Below are 13780 nucleotides of genomic sequence, written 5' to 3' on the forward strand. Positions count from 1 at the left end.
TTCTGTGACCTGTTTATTCTTTCAATTTCCTATTTTGGGTAGGAATATTGGTTTTACTGTTGTGAGAAGATCTTCTTAGATTAGGGTAGTAATCCCTAATTGTGGTATAAACAGAAAATATTATTCCCAGTTTATCAATTTTTTACTATATTTACTCAAAATAATGTTGATTCTGAGTGTGAAATTTACCTCTTATGTTCCATACAGAACCATCATGGGTAAAAAGGTGATGTTTATGATATTATAATATTCCACTTAAGTTTTTGTTTTTGCTGTTTTATTAATTCTCTTCTTATTGTGTTGAGCACTGGGTGTTATATGTAAGTGATGAATCACTAAATTCTACTTGTGAAACCAATATTATACTATATGTGAACTAACTAGAATTTAAAAATTTGAAAAAATAGGGCGCCTGGGTGGCTCAGTCGTTAAGCGGCTGCCTTCGGCTCAGGTCATGATCCCAGGGTCCTGGGATCGAGTCCCACATCGGGCTCCCTGCTCCGCGGGAGGCCTGCTTCTCCTTCTCCCACTCCCCCTGCTTGTGTTCCCTCTCTCGCTCTCTCTCTGTCAAATAAATAAATAAAATCTTTTTAAAAAAAAAAATAAAAATTTGAAAAAATAAATAAAATTTATAGATATTTGCAAAAAAATAAAATAAAATTTATTCTCTTATGCCATTTTTAAATCAATTCACTTTATTTGTTCTAATAACAAATTTCAGGTTCAAATATAAAGTTTGTATTATTGAAGATTTTTATTTCAGTTAAATTTTAGAGAAAGCTAATTAAAATTGTACACAAAAAATAAGAAATCATTTCACCTAATTTACATGGAAGCATATATCCACTTACTGGATGTAAGAGCTCATAATGGATTATGTGTTTTACTTTCATTTTCCATCATATGACTACCTTTCTCTGTGTGATGTTCATTCTCAAATCTTCTCTCACCATGTATTGGTTTCTGGTAGCTTACAGTTTAGCAGCCTGTGTTAAAAGAGAACTTTTCTTTCTAGAGGATTCATTCAGGAAGAGTCTGGCTACATTAACTTATCTGCCCATACCTGAACAGATCAATGGCCAAGAAGAACAGACCAATCTATCAGTCAGACATCTATCATATGAGGTGTGTCCTACAGAACAAAGGACTGAAAGTAGAGACTTGGTGTCTTCCTCAAAGATAAAGCAATGCAGAATTTAGGTAGATAAAAACAATATATGTACACACACACACACATACAACACAATCCCATTACAGTATCTTTATCTGACAATAATGGTGATTCATTCTGGAAAAAAAATCTTTAAATAGACAACCACACAATTAGAGTAAATATGAACAAATATACATTTAAATTACTAAAATATGAGACACTCCTTCAAGTTGTGTTAAAGAATACGAAAAAATGAGGTTTTGGTTACACGGTAAATAAAAATGGGGAAAGCTGCATATCTCAGTAAGCAATTTTCAGAGTAGATAAGATACTCAGGAAACATGTAACTTGCAAAGATCATGGAAGTTGTTTGAGTACAGCTTTCTTTTTCCTCCTCCCTTCTTATCCCTTCTCTTCCCTTTCCCTCCTTCCTTTTTTTCTTTTCTTTTTTTTTTTTTTTCAGGCTACCATTATGTAAAAAAAGAACGTTCTTCCACAAAATAGCCATTTATTCCCCAGCCATTTAATAAACATTGAAAAGGTTAAAACATTATATTTTTAATTCTATATTTTTATTTAAAAATAGATTATTTATGGGGCACCTAGGTGACTCAGTCAGCTTAGCGACCAACTCTTGGTTTTGGCTCAGGTCATGATCTCAGGGTTGTGAGATCGAGGCCCTGCATTGGGTGTGCAGCCTGCTTAAGATACTTTCTCTCCCTCTGCCCCTCCCCCCACCCCCACCCACGTGAGCATGCTCTCTCTCAAAAAAAAAAAAAAGAAAAGGAATAAAATAGATTATTTATTTTTACTTGTTTAATTATTTGGTTATTTAATCCCAAATCCAAGTTTCTTAAATGTAGATTCACACACAGAGGAAAAAAAAATGGCAGGAGAGAATTAAGAAGTTTTAGGAAAGAAAAGATTTTCTTCAGAGTAAGTAGAGCCCACTTCAAATCTCTTTTAAGGACATCACTGAAGGTATCTCAATTACCTTATTTCTTCAATAAGTATATTTGTATAACATGCAAATCAATATGAACTAAATAATGGATATGTCTTTAACCTTTAAAAATTCAACCTTGTTCACAAAGCATATTCAAGACAATTAAAATTTTTGTCCTGTCAGCAAGAGCTATTTCATATTAAAATACGTTGTAAGCATTTAATTAAGCCTTGCGGTTGTTATATGGAAATTATAGAGCAGTTACCCATTTCTCACGTAGCTATACTCATCAGTAGTTCTCTACATGCAGATTTATATTTAGATATCTCCTCCTGTTTTGTCTGCAATATTAAAATCTAAAAGTTATACAATTCTACTTGGTGATGTTGGAGATTTTCTATTTAAAATAAAATGTGTTAATGTAAATTAAAAAAACATCTTTTACTCTTTTCCATAGAGTGCAGATTTCAGCATTGCATCTCTACTTCTGCAGTCTTTAATATGGATTTATTTTCTAATGTTAGGCCATTAAGATTTAATTTCAATATGCCAGGTGTTTAATGTGTTTAAAGCAATAGAATCTACATGTTTTTCCTTCATTTTGTTTTTGTCCCTTTAAAAAAGTTCTGATTATAAAATAATAGCCACTCACACACACACACACACTAAATCATGAAGTAATTTTTTTTCACTATGAATATTGTTTAAGAATACTGCAGGTGAAGTCTTTATTAATCCATCAATTCATTAGAGATTAGATATTAAGTTAATTTTCTAAAATGGGCTAACAATCTATGCTCTATTAAAGTAGTCTATGACAGACTTTGTTGACAATGCAGAGAGAAGAAAAACCATGTGTCATTAATTATTTACAAAAAATATCCTCAATTATTTTCCTTAATGGGCTGATCATCTTTCTTCAATTGCTAGAAGGCATTTCATCCCCAGGCTGCTACTAATCAACTTAGGCACACTGACTGTTCTATATATACAGTGTGCTTTTTGTATGTGTGTGTGTGAGAGAGAGAGAGAGAGAGAGAGAAAGACAGAGAGAGAGAGCACACGTGAAAGCAGGGGAGGGGGAAGGGGCAGAAGGAGAGGGAGAGAAAGAATCTCAAGAGGCTCCATGCTCAGTGCGGAGCCTGATGTAGGGCTCCATCTCTGGGTCCTGAGATCATGATCTGAGCCAAAACCAAGAGTCTGACGCTTAACCAACTGAGCCACCGAGGCACTCCTGTTTTTCACTGATTTAAATTTACAATTGTTTTATGGTTTAATTTTAAATACTCATACATTAAATTCATTTGGATTTAAAAAATACATACAAAAATTTTCAACACTCAAAAGTAGAAAGAGTAGTATAATAAATACTCTCGTATGGTCATCATTTAGCTTCAACAATTATCAACATTTTGCATAAACACTTTTTAATATTATACTTTTAGTATGATATCTCTTTCCCAATATTTTCCCTTTGCTCTTTTACTAATTATTTTTAAGTGACATAATTTAAAGAAACTTAATATAATTTTCCCCATAAATGTTTAGTAAAGTATTGCTATATTTTTGGTGTGGGTTGTTCCTATATTTGAATTCTATCAGTAATTATAATAATATTTATTGTTTATATTTTTCTTAAATATATGGTATTTTGACATGCACATACACACACATGGTAAATGCTATTTCAGAATTTAAAAAATCATCTAAATTAAATCAGTTCTGTTTTAGGGGATTCAGTTGTACAAGTGAAGATGCCATTGTTTCTTGCCTAGATTATTACATTAGTCTCTTAAACGATCTCCTTCTTCCACACATTTTCTTTCTCAGTCAATTTCAAACACAGAAACTAGAGTAATTTAGTCAAAATGTAAATTGGATTATACCATCATACCTATGTTTAAAATCATCTAATAGCTTTTATATCACTCCAAACAAAAACCAAAGTCCTGGCTTCTGACCTCTGGTGTTTCCTCTTCTTCCTCTTTTGGCTTATTCTGCTTCAGTCTCATGATCTTCTTGCCTTTTCTCAAACTCCCATGTTCTGAATTCAGGACTTTCTTACTCCCTATCTTTATAGTAAGAATGCTAATGGCTTACTTCCTCAGCTCCTTCAAATCTTTATTCCAATTAACAAACCCATTGAGGCCTTCCTTAAAAATAAAACACAACTCCACATCCATCCCAGGACTCCAGGACACCTTAGCCCCCTTCCCTGCCTTATTTTTTTTCTTATTGTCATAATCTGACCTACTATATTGTTTATTTCTTCTGTTTAATGTCTACCTCCTCCCACAAGAATCTGGGAAGAAGAGAAGAGATTTTTTTTCAGTTGTTTTGAAAATGCCTGGGGCATGATAGGCAACCAATAAATAATGTTTAAATGAATTGAGTTAAATAATCAAACTAGGTTACTTTCTTAGTCCTCCTTGTAAAGGTATTAGATATGTGGTTCTCAAAACTCCATATTAGTCATTCCTGATGATGGAAAGCCTGTGCAGATTATGTTGATTTGTATAATGGTTGTTTTCTTATTTTTACCTTAGTGCAGAGGCAGAATGCTACCACCTTGCTTCTGTTGGTACTATTTTTCTTTTCAGTTTTTCATTATGAACAGAGTTGAAAGAATTTTACTGTGAATACTCTAAAAATACCACCTTAATTCTACCATTGATATTTATCTTTATACTTCCATTAGCATGTATCTACCTAACCATCTCTCTATACATCCATTCATTCATTTTACAACATGATGTATTTGAAAGTACGTTTCAGTAAGTTTCCGGAAATACTTCAGCATGCCTACATTTACTAAAGCTCAGCATTTTTCACATGTCTTCCCTTTGACATGAAATTTACATACAACAAATTGCACAAATATTGAGTGGATATTTGTTGAGTTTTGACATACTCATGACTCCAGAATGTTACCTTATGGCTCTTCCCAGTAATTCTCGTTCACACCCACACAAAGTACCCATATTTCCAGTTTTTGAATAAACAATAGCCTTGTCTATTCTAAAACATCATAGAAGTAAATAATCTGTTTATACATTTTGCATAAAGTTTATTTCACATAGCATGTTTTTGAGATTCATCCATGTTTTGGGGGTGTTTCAGTATTCCATTTCTTTTCATTGCTGTGCAATATTCCATTATATGGATATACCACTGCTAATCTCCGGTATTCTATTAATGGACACCTGGATCAGTCCAAATTTCTGCCATGGACATCTATCCAAGTCTTTTTGTAGACATATATTTTCTTGTCCCTTATGTAAATACCTAATAATAGAATGGTTGGGTTATACTCTAAGTATATGTTTACTTTTATAAGAAATATCCAGAGCTGTTTTTGGTTATACTATTTTGCATTCCCACCAACTATATGTTTATTTTTAAAAATTTTTTAAAGATTTTATTTATTTATTAGAGAGAGAGAGAGCACAAGTGTGGGGAGGAACAGAGGCAGAGGGAAAAGAAGGCTCCCTGCTGAAAGGGAACCTCACTCAGGGCTCTATCCCAGGACCCTGAGATCATGACCTGAGCGGAAGGCAGACACTTAACTGACTGAGCCACCCAGGAGCACCCCCCACCAACAATATATGAAAGTTCTGGTCTTTAGCAACATTTGATATTTGTAGTCTTTTTAATTCTAATCATTTGGCTAGTCATAATTTTTATCTTTTTATCATATTATTTGTATTTTTCTGATGTCTAATGATGTTGAAAACCTTTTACATGTGTTTATTATTCATATATCTTCTGTTGTGAAGTGTCTCTCAAATTATTTGACATTTTAATTGCTGAGTTATATAAGTTCTTTCTATGTTCTGAGATAAATGTTGAATAAGTATTCTCTCTTAATCTGTGGCTTTTTTTTTCAATTTCTAACAATTAATTTTGATGAACAGAAGTTTTCAAATTGATGAAGCCTAATTTATCATTATTTACTATAGTTTTTATTGCATTTTGTGTCCTTCTAAGAATCTTTACTTACCTACAAGTCATAAAATTATTTTCTCATATTTTCTTTGTGCCTTTAGTTTTTATGCTTATGTCTGTGGTTAATCTTAAGTTGATTTTGTTTATGGTATGAGGTAGAGGTCAAAGTTCCTTTTTTAAAAAAATATGGATATCCACTACGTAAGTACCACTTCTTGAAAAGACTTTCCTTTTCCCATTGAATTCATATTCCAGCTATTAAAAAAAATAAAGTGATGATACAAGTGTGGTTGATTTATGGGAAGTATAATATATTCAACTTACCTCTTTGTTAAATTTTATCAAAATCACACCTTGATTTCTTTGGCTTTCTTAGAAGCTTTTTAAAAGCTTCTAACTTCTGCTTTTAGTTTGAAGTCAGACCATGTATATTCTCTACCTTTGTTCTACTTTTCCAAGGTTGCCTTTGCTATTCTAATTCTTTACTATTGCTATATCAATCTTAAAATTGGCTTGTCAATTTCTACAAAACATATGAAAACAGTTTTTTCTTTTTTTGTGTGTTTTTGCTTTGAAGAACTTCCCAAGATTTCAGACTTACATTTCCATTTAATTATTAACCTGGTAGAGAAAACTATCTAATCATAATTTCTTATCAAACTTTATCTCTATGTTGTTTTATTATAGATACTAATAGATTAATCAATATACCAAAATAGTCATAACATTAGCAAGGTATTACTAAATTTTAATAAACAGATAATGAACTGCTTATATTAAGAATACTTTGATACTAATGGTCTTGTGATTTCCTACCTATTAAGTAGCTTATGGAGATATCAAGCTACCAAATATAAGAAGTTAGTTAGACTCTCAAAACATATTTAATAAAAATAACTTACCCACAAAAGCCATTTTTTGATCCAACAGCTGCCTCCGTTCTCCAGTTTCATTTCTTGGTATTGAAATTTCTTCTAGAAATTAAAATTAAAAGCCATAAGTGTATTATTAAACATATTGAGATCTGTATCAAAATTAGCTATAACTATATTTTGTTTTTCTGCAATTTGCAAATGATATCTCTTGATGATGTCAAGGTGATTACTCTGCATCCCAGGTACATTTTATTGTAGGCAGTCATCAAAATGATGTTGATAATAATACAGTATTTAATAAGTTCTCTCATAGCTAAGCCTTGCAATTTTTTTCTTCCTAAGGTGGATCATTTTAGAGTTATAATGCATACTAAATACTGGCATGGTACATTTCCAATTTACGTTTTACAGGAAGTAAAATGATATCCATTTTAGTCTAATACTCACTGATATAAAAAAATCACTTATTTTCATAAAAAAGAATATTCTCAGTTACTTAAAAAGTTTTTCAATTTTACTGAATCATTAATACATTACCTAGCTAGGTTTGCTATCATGTGATTGCTATAAAAGGCATAATTAAATCTTTTCTAAAGAACAGAAAAGCCTCATTTTAAGAAACTATGAAAATCATTCTATTTAGGGAAAGGCAGGTTTTTTTTTTTAGCCTTACAATGTTTGATAGATACATTTTAAATTTATTTATATTTCTCTTTTATCTTAAAATATTTGAGAAATATCAATAAAATCATAAGATAAATCTATTTCTATGGGCTCAAATTGTTAGTAGATGCATATGCTAATTAATTTTAAAGTACACATTTACTAAGCTAGTATTTTATGCCATGTACTATGTTCAACTTTTTTTGTACAAACATGAATAAAGTAGTATGGTTGGATAGAAAAATACATAAAGCAAAAATAGTACAAATGCTAGACTGTGAAATACATAATCTGAGTAGTGGTAAACTGCATTCTAGGATGCCCCCACAGATTTTACACACCCACGTGTACCTGCCCATATAATTCCCTGGACTGAAATGATAGATTTTACTTCTGTGATGAGGTTTTATTACATGGCACCAATGAATTTAAGAAAGAGAGGGACTAGCGCTTCTCTAATTAGTGATGCCAAGCTGGTTGTATAGGGAAATATGCTAAGTTTTGCTATATCACATTGCAAATTTTGTTCTAGCTTCTGATTATGCAAGAGCAGTGGATTTTGCCTACTTAAACATGAGGCTTAGGAGACAGAGAGCTCAAGGATCAGGTTTTCTCTCCTGGAAGTTGTTATCTGGAACTGCTAAGTCTCTGTAGACACCCTAATGCAATGGACAATGAGACACTTGGCTACCCACACTGCACCTATCTCACTGAGTTTCCCTCCAGTGAAAACTTCTCAAGTCAGCCTAGTGTATCTTCTCTCGGGCTCTTTTCTTTTGTTTGCATGAAATTTCAAGACTTATAAGAAAAATGGATGCTACTCACTGAACCCCAGAAACACTGCAACATGTGTCTACTAATGATAAAAGAAAGAATTGAATGAATAATTTCAACTTTACAAAAATAATAGATCAGGGGTGAATGAAATAACTATTCACTATGCATAAATCTTATAAATACCAATCAATGATGTCTCAAGGCCCAGGTTTTGTTCCCACGTGTAGTTAAGTGCCCCTAACAGTGGATCTAGAGGCTCTCTACATTAGCCACCTGCCAGAAAACTTCACCTCTACGATACAAACACCAAAGTTAATCCATTTGCCACCTTTTAATCATGGCTCACTGCTTTGCTCTTGCTAGATCACAAAGGAATGTGCAACTTCCCTTTCAAGTAAATATCTCCTGACAGAAGGATGAGCTTTATTTTACGTTTTACTTTTGTTTACTTCCTGAACTGCCCACCTTTTCTTTACTACTAAACTGCCATAATCTTATCTCCTCATGGCTCCTTCTAGTGTTTCTTTTTATCTAGTATCTCTATTTTCTCTGCTTCTCTCTTTGTCTCTCTCTCACTTTCTCTCTCTTTTAATTAATTTGACTCCTGACCTCATGACAGTCTTAAGAGTTTGAACCTTCTGTTATCAAACCACAATCTATTCTAACTTTTAATCCCAGTCTCCTCTTTGATCACTGTCTTCTGGGCACATTTCCTTTGTAACCTTTAGCCTTCATTTTCACCTTTGTCTTAGCTCCAAGTGTCATACTTCATCTCATCTAGTCTGTATGCTATATACGATATTGGGCTTAAAAGTAATGTACAGAGTTGTCACTGTCACCAAGTATCTCCCAGGGGATAAATCATCCTCAATAGAAGTCATTTTATATCTTCATTTAAAAAAAAGCAGCAATAAAACCGAAAACTTCTACAAAGGCATCCTTAAGATATATTATAGTGTACATGAAGAATGAATGAGGTTAATAAAAAATGCCTTAAAAAATTCAGTGATGGATGAAATAATTCAAATAATTTAATGCATTCTCAGAAGAGAATCTAAAATTATCACTGACTACTGAGTGTAAAGATAAACAATACCTAACATGAAGATATATGTTTCTGAAGGGGATAAATGGAATAAACTAACTCTTTTCTTCAAATAATTATTAACCTGAACCTAAAAAAAAAAAAAAAAAAAACCAAAACCAGGCAAACAAGAAATCAAAAACAAGCCGAAGAACAGACTCCCATTTTTACCATAAAAATAGGCAATATTATGTATATTTTAAATTATTAATTCTATCACACCTCCACCTTCCTTAAAAAAATGATTTTACCTCTACACTTCATTCATAAATGATTGTATGCAGATAATAATTATGTGTTGGAAATTTTAAGTGCTACTTCATTTTTAAAAGAACTTATTAAGGTTGCATGCAACAAACTAAAGTTTTGGAGTGCATAATTTGCTAAATTTTGATATAAATCATGAAACCGTTACTACAATCAGGTAAATGAATATATCCATCACTTGTAAAGTTGTTTCTTCGATTCCCTTGTGTCCCTGTACTAGGCTGCCATTGGTCTCCTTTTGTCCTGACCACCATAGATTAGTTTGCATTTTGTAGAATTTTATATGAAAGGGATCCTACACTACATAATCTTTTGTTTGGTCTGACTTCTGAAACTCAGAATAGTTACTCATCTATGTCATTGCATGTATCAATAATGTGTTCATTTTCCCTAATGAATCAAGTTCCATTATATGTATATGTCATAACTGGTTTATCTATTCATCTGCTATTGGATTTTTAAAATTATTTTCAGTTCTGGCTATTATAAATAAAGTTACTATGCACATTCATGTATAAATATTTGTGTAGACATATATTACATACTTAGGAGTAGAATGGCTAGATCATATGATAGGTGTATCTTAAATTTTTAACGAACTACCATATTGTTTTCCAAGGTTGTTGTACATTTTACATTCTACCAACAGTGTATGAGAGCTCTAATTTTCCAACATCCTAATCAATGGTCAATCTTTTTAATTTGGACATCTAATAGGTGGGTAGTGGTATCTCTCTGGGGTTTTAATTTGCATTTTCCTTATAATTAATGATGTTGAAACACTTTCAAGTGCTTATTTGCCACCTGAATATTTGTAGAGTAAAACATTTGTTAAAATATGTTGCCTGCTTTTATTGGATTATTTGTTTTCTTACTGAGTTTTGAAATTTTAAAAAATGTGTGTATATATGTATATCATTATATATGTATTAAATATATGTTTTATTTTTTGAAAGCCAAAAATATGATTGCATATATATTTATTTATGTATATTAAACATGTATGTGCCTGTGTGTGCATGCATATGTTTATGTTTTATTCTTTTGCAAGCCAAATTTGCTAAACAAATTATGCAATAACTCCGCATTGGGCTCTATATAGGAATAAGAGGATACTATATATAATGTATTTATCACCCAGTCTGGCACACAGTAACCTATCAGGGTAAATGCTTATTTTTTAGTTATTTTTGCTATTGTTGCAAGTAAACACAAACTCTAAATGTCACTACTATATTGAGGAAAAGTAAGCAATTATCGCAAGTTTTCTATGCTGTGTTATGAGAATAACGGTTATGCTTCTAAAAGGTAAAAAGAAGAACTGAAAGCCCACATGGAATCCAATATACAGAAAAATATTTTAGGGATTTTTAACTGATTCTAGGCTTGTCTTTTCCTCCAAAATACATAACATTATATTTGAAAATTAAGGAACATTAGGAGAAATCAATACTTCTGAGTTTTACGTAGAGAGAAAATGAGGCAGAGAATAGGGTAGGTGGTGAAATGAGAGCTTTCTCACTCTGCTACATTTGATTACAAAATGAGTATATAAAAGTGGGAGTCACATTTTTGCATTATCTTTAATTTAGAGAGTTATTTTTATATAATTTAATATGGTATAAAGACTGGCTATTTATTAGTGGAGTTATTTGGCTATATCTATTTAGTGCACTTGACATTTTAAATAAACTCAAATTCATATATTTTCAAAGAACATTCTCATGTACCAACAATAAATCTAATTTATATAATTTTGCCTCAAATGAGTTAGAAGACCTAATTTAAGTTCCATCAAAAATATCTTTGTAGGGGCGCCTGGGTGGCTCAGTCGGTTAAGCGTCTGCCTTCGGCTCAGGTCATGATCCCGGGGTCCTGGGATCGAGCCCTGCATCGGGCTCCTTGCTCTGCGGGAAGCCTGCTTCTCCCTCTCCCTCTGCTGTTCCCCCTGCTTGTGTTCCCTCTCTCTCTCTCTGTCAAATAAATAAATAAAATCTTTAAAAAAAAATAAAAAAAATATCTTTTTAAAAAAATATCTTTTTAAAGAGTATACTTACCAGGATGAGCACCGAGGAATGTATAGAATTGTTGAATCACTATATTGTACACCTGAAACTAATATAACCCTGTATATTAACTATACTGGAATTAAAATTTAAAAACTTAATAAAAAAAAGAAAAATAATCTTAGTTAAATTATAAAAGAAGAGGTGAAGTATAAAAAGGGAGAGCGGCATAAAGGAATTAAATACATTTTTTATTGCTTTAACTCTTACTTTTGGGAAAATTTTTGGCTGTAAAAAAAGTTGGGAAAATTGTACACAGAATTCCTCTGTATGCTTCACCCAATGCCCCTAAATGTTAACATGTTTCATAACAATTTTAACATTACCAAAATGAGGAAATTAACACTAATAAAATATTATTAAATATTCTAAAGATCTTGTTCAAATTCCAACAGTCTAGTGTCGTTTTCCTGGTTCAGAACCTAATACAGGTTCCCACACTACTTAATTTTCAAGTTTCCTTAATATCTTCCAATCTGAGAGAGTTCTGCAGTCATTTAGGATCTTGTTATTCTTGAAACATACCGGCCCATTATTCTGTAGAATATCCTTATTCTATAGAATATGTTTCAGGATAAGATTAAAGCTACTAAATTTGGGGCAAGAACACCAGAGAAATGATGTTATGACCTACTCAATGCATTATATAAGGGATTCATTAATGGTGATGGTGATATTCATCTCCATGGTTAAGATGCTGTCTGCTAGGTTTCCTAACTATAACCTACTTTTTTTTTTTTGTAATTAATAATTATCTTGTGGGAGGATAATTTGAGGCTATATACTTTATTTGTCATCACTGTTTCATCCAGTAACAATAGCATGCATGAATAATCATTGCTTTAACAATTCTTACTGCGGTGTGTGCCTAATGGTGAGTTTTATTTATATTTTTCCTTCTGTGTTTTTAAATAGGAATTCCACTGTTAGGAAGAGCTATCACTTTCCTCCTAATTAACTAATTATACTTACATAGATTTGAGAATATTTATTTATTCTATAGGTTATAATCCATTAATATCCTTATTTATTTTGTTGCTGAATTTGTCATAGGTTTAGCTACTGGAAATTAATTCAAGTTGGCTCTTTTGTCCTTTCAACATTTTTTGAACACTTTCTTTTTATGCCCTTATATCATATGCCCTCATCTTGCACTTTTGTTACTCCAGCACATCGGTAATTTTTCCAAGGGTTTATTTAGAAAATATTATCTAGATATTAAAATCTGAGGGTGCCTGGGTGGTTTAGTCGGTTTAGCACCCAACTCTTGATTTCAGCTCAGGTCATGATCTGAGGGTCCTGAGTCCACACTTGGCATGGAGCCTGCTTGGGATTCTTTCTCTCCCTGTCCTTCTGCCCCTCCCCCTGTTCTCTGGCTCGTTCTCTCAAAAAAGAAAAAAAGAAAAGAAAGAAAGAAAGAAAGAAAGAAAGAAAGAAAGAAAAGAAAGAAAAAGAAAGAAAGAAAAAGAAAGAAAGAAATTAAAATGTGGGCATTAGATGTGCTTATTACTTCTGGTATTGACTTCTATACCCTTATGGTGAACAGAATAGGAAATATATGTATATATGCATACATCTATCTATGCACATTTCCATACTTATTTGTGTACTTATTTGAAACCATGTATTCAATACCAATACCTCTAATTTGAATTCAACATGAGAAGGTTCACTATGGCAATCATCCTTTCCTTATCTTAAATCCTTTCTTCACAAGTGAGAAACCTGGCACTCATTCGTAACAATATACTGATTTATTCCAACTAGAATACACATAATATAGTTTCAAATTTCTTAACCCACACTACCAGGGGGAATTTGCTAACTCAAGTATCACTGTTTTAATTGGGCATTAGATTCTGTTTACTAATATTTTATTTAATGTTTTGCATTAATATTCATAACTAATATTGGTCTTTTTTATACTATTTTTGCACTATATCATTTTCAGAATATGACATTACACAGGCTTTATAAGAAGATTTAGAGCATTTTTTTCATTTT

Source organism: Halichoerus grypus, chromosome 5 (assembly GCF_964656455.1).
Source record: "Halichoerus grypus chromosome 5, mHalGry1.hap1.1, whole genome shotgun sequence".
NCBI classification, from domain to species: domain Eukaryota; kingdom Metazoa; phylum Chordata; class Mammalia; order Carnivora; family Phocidae; genus Halichoerus; species Halichoerus grypus.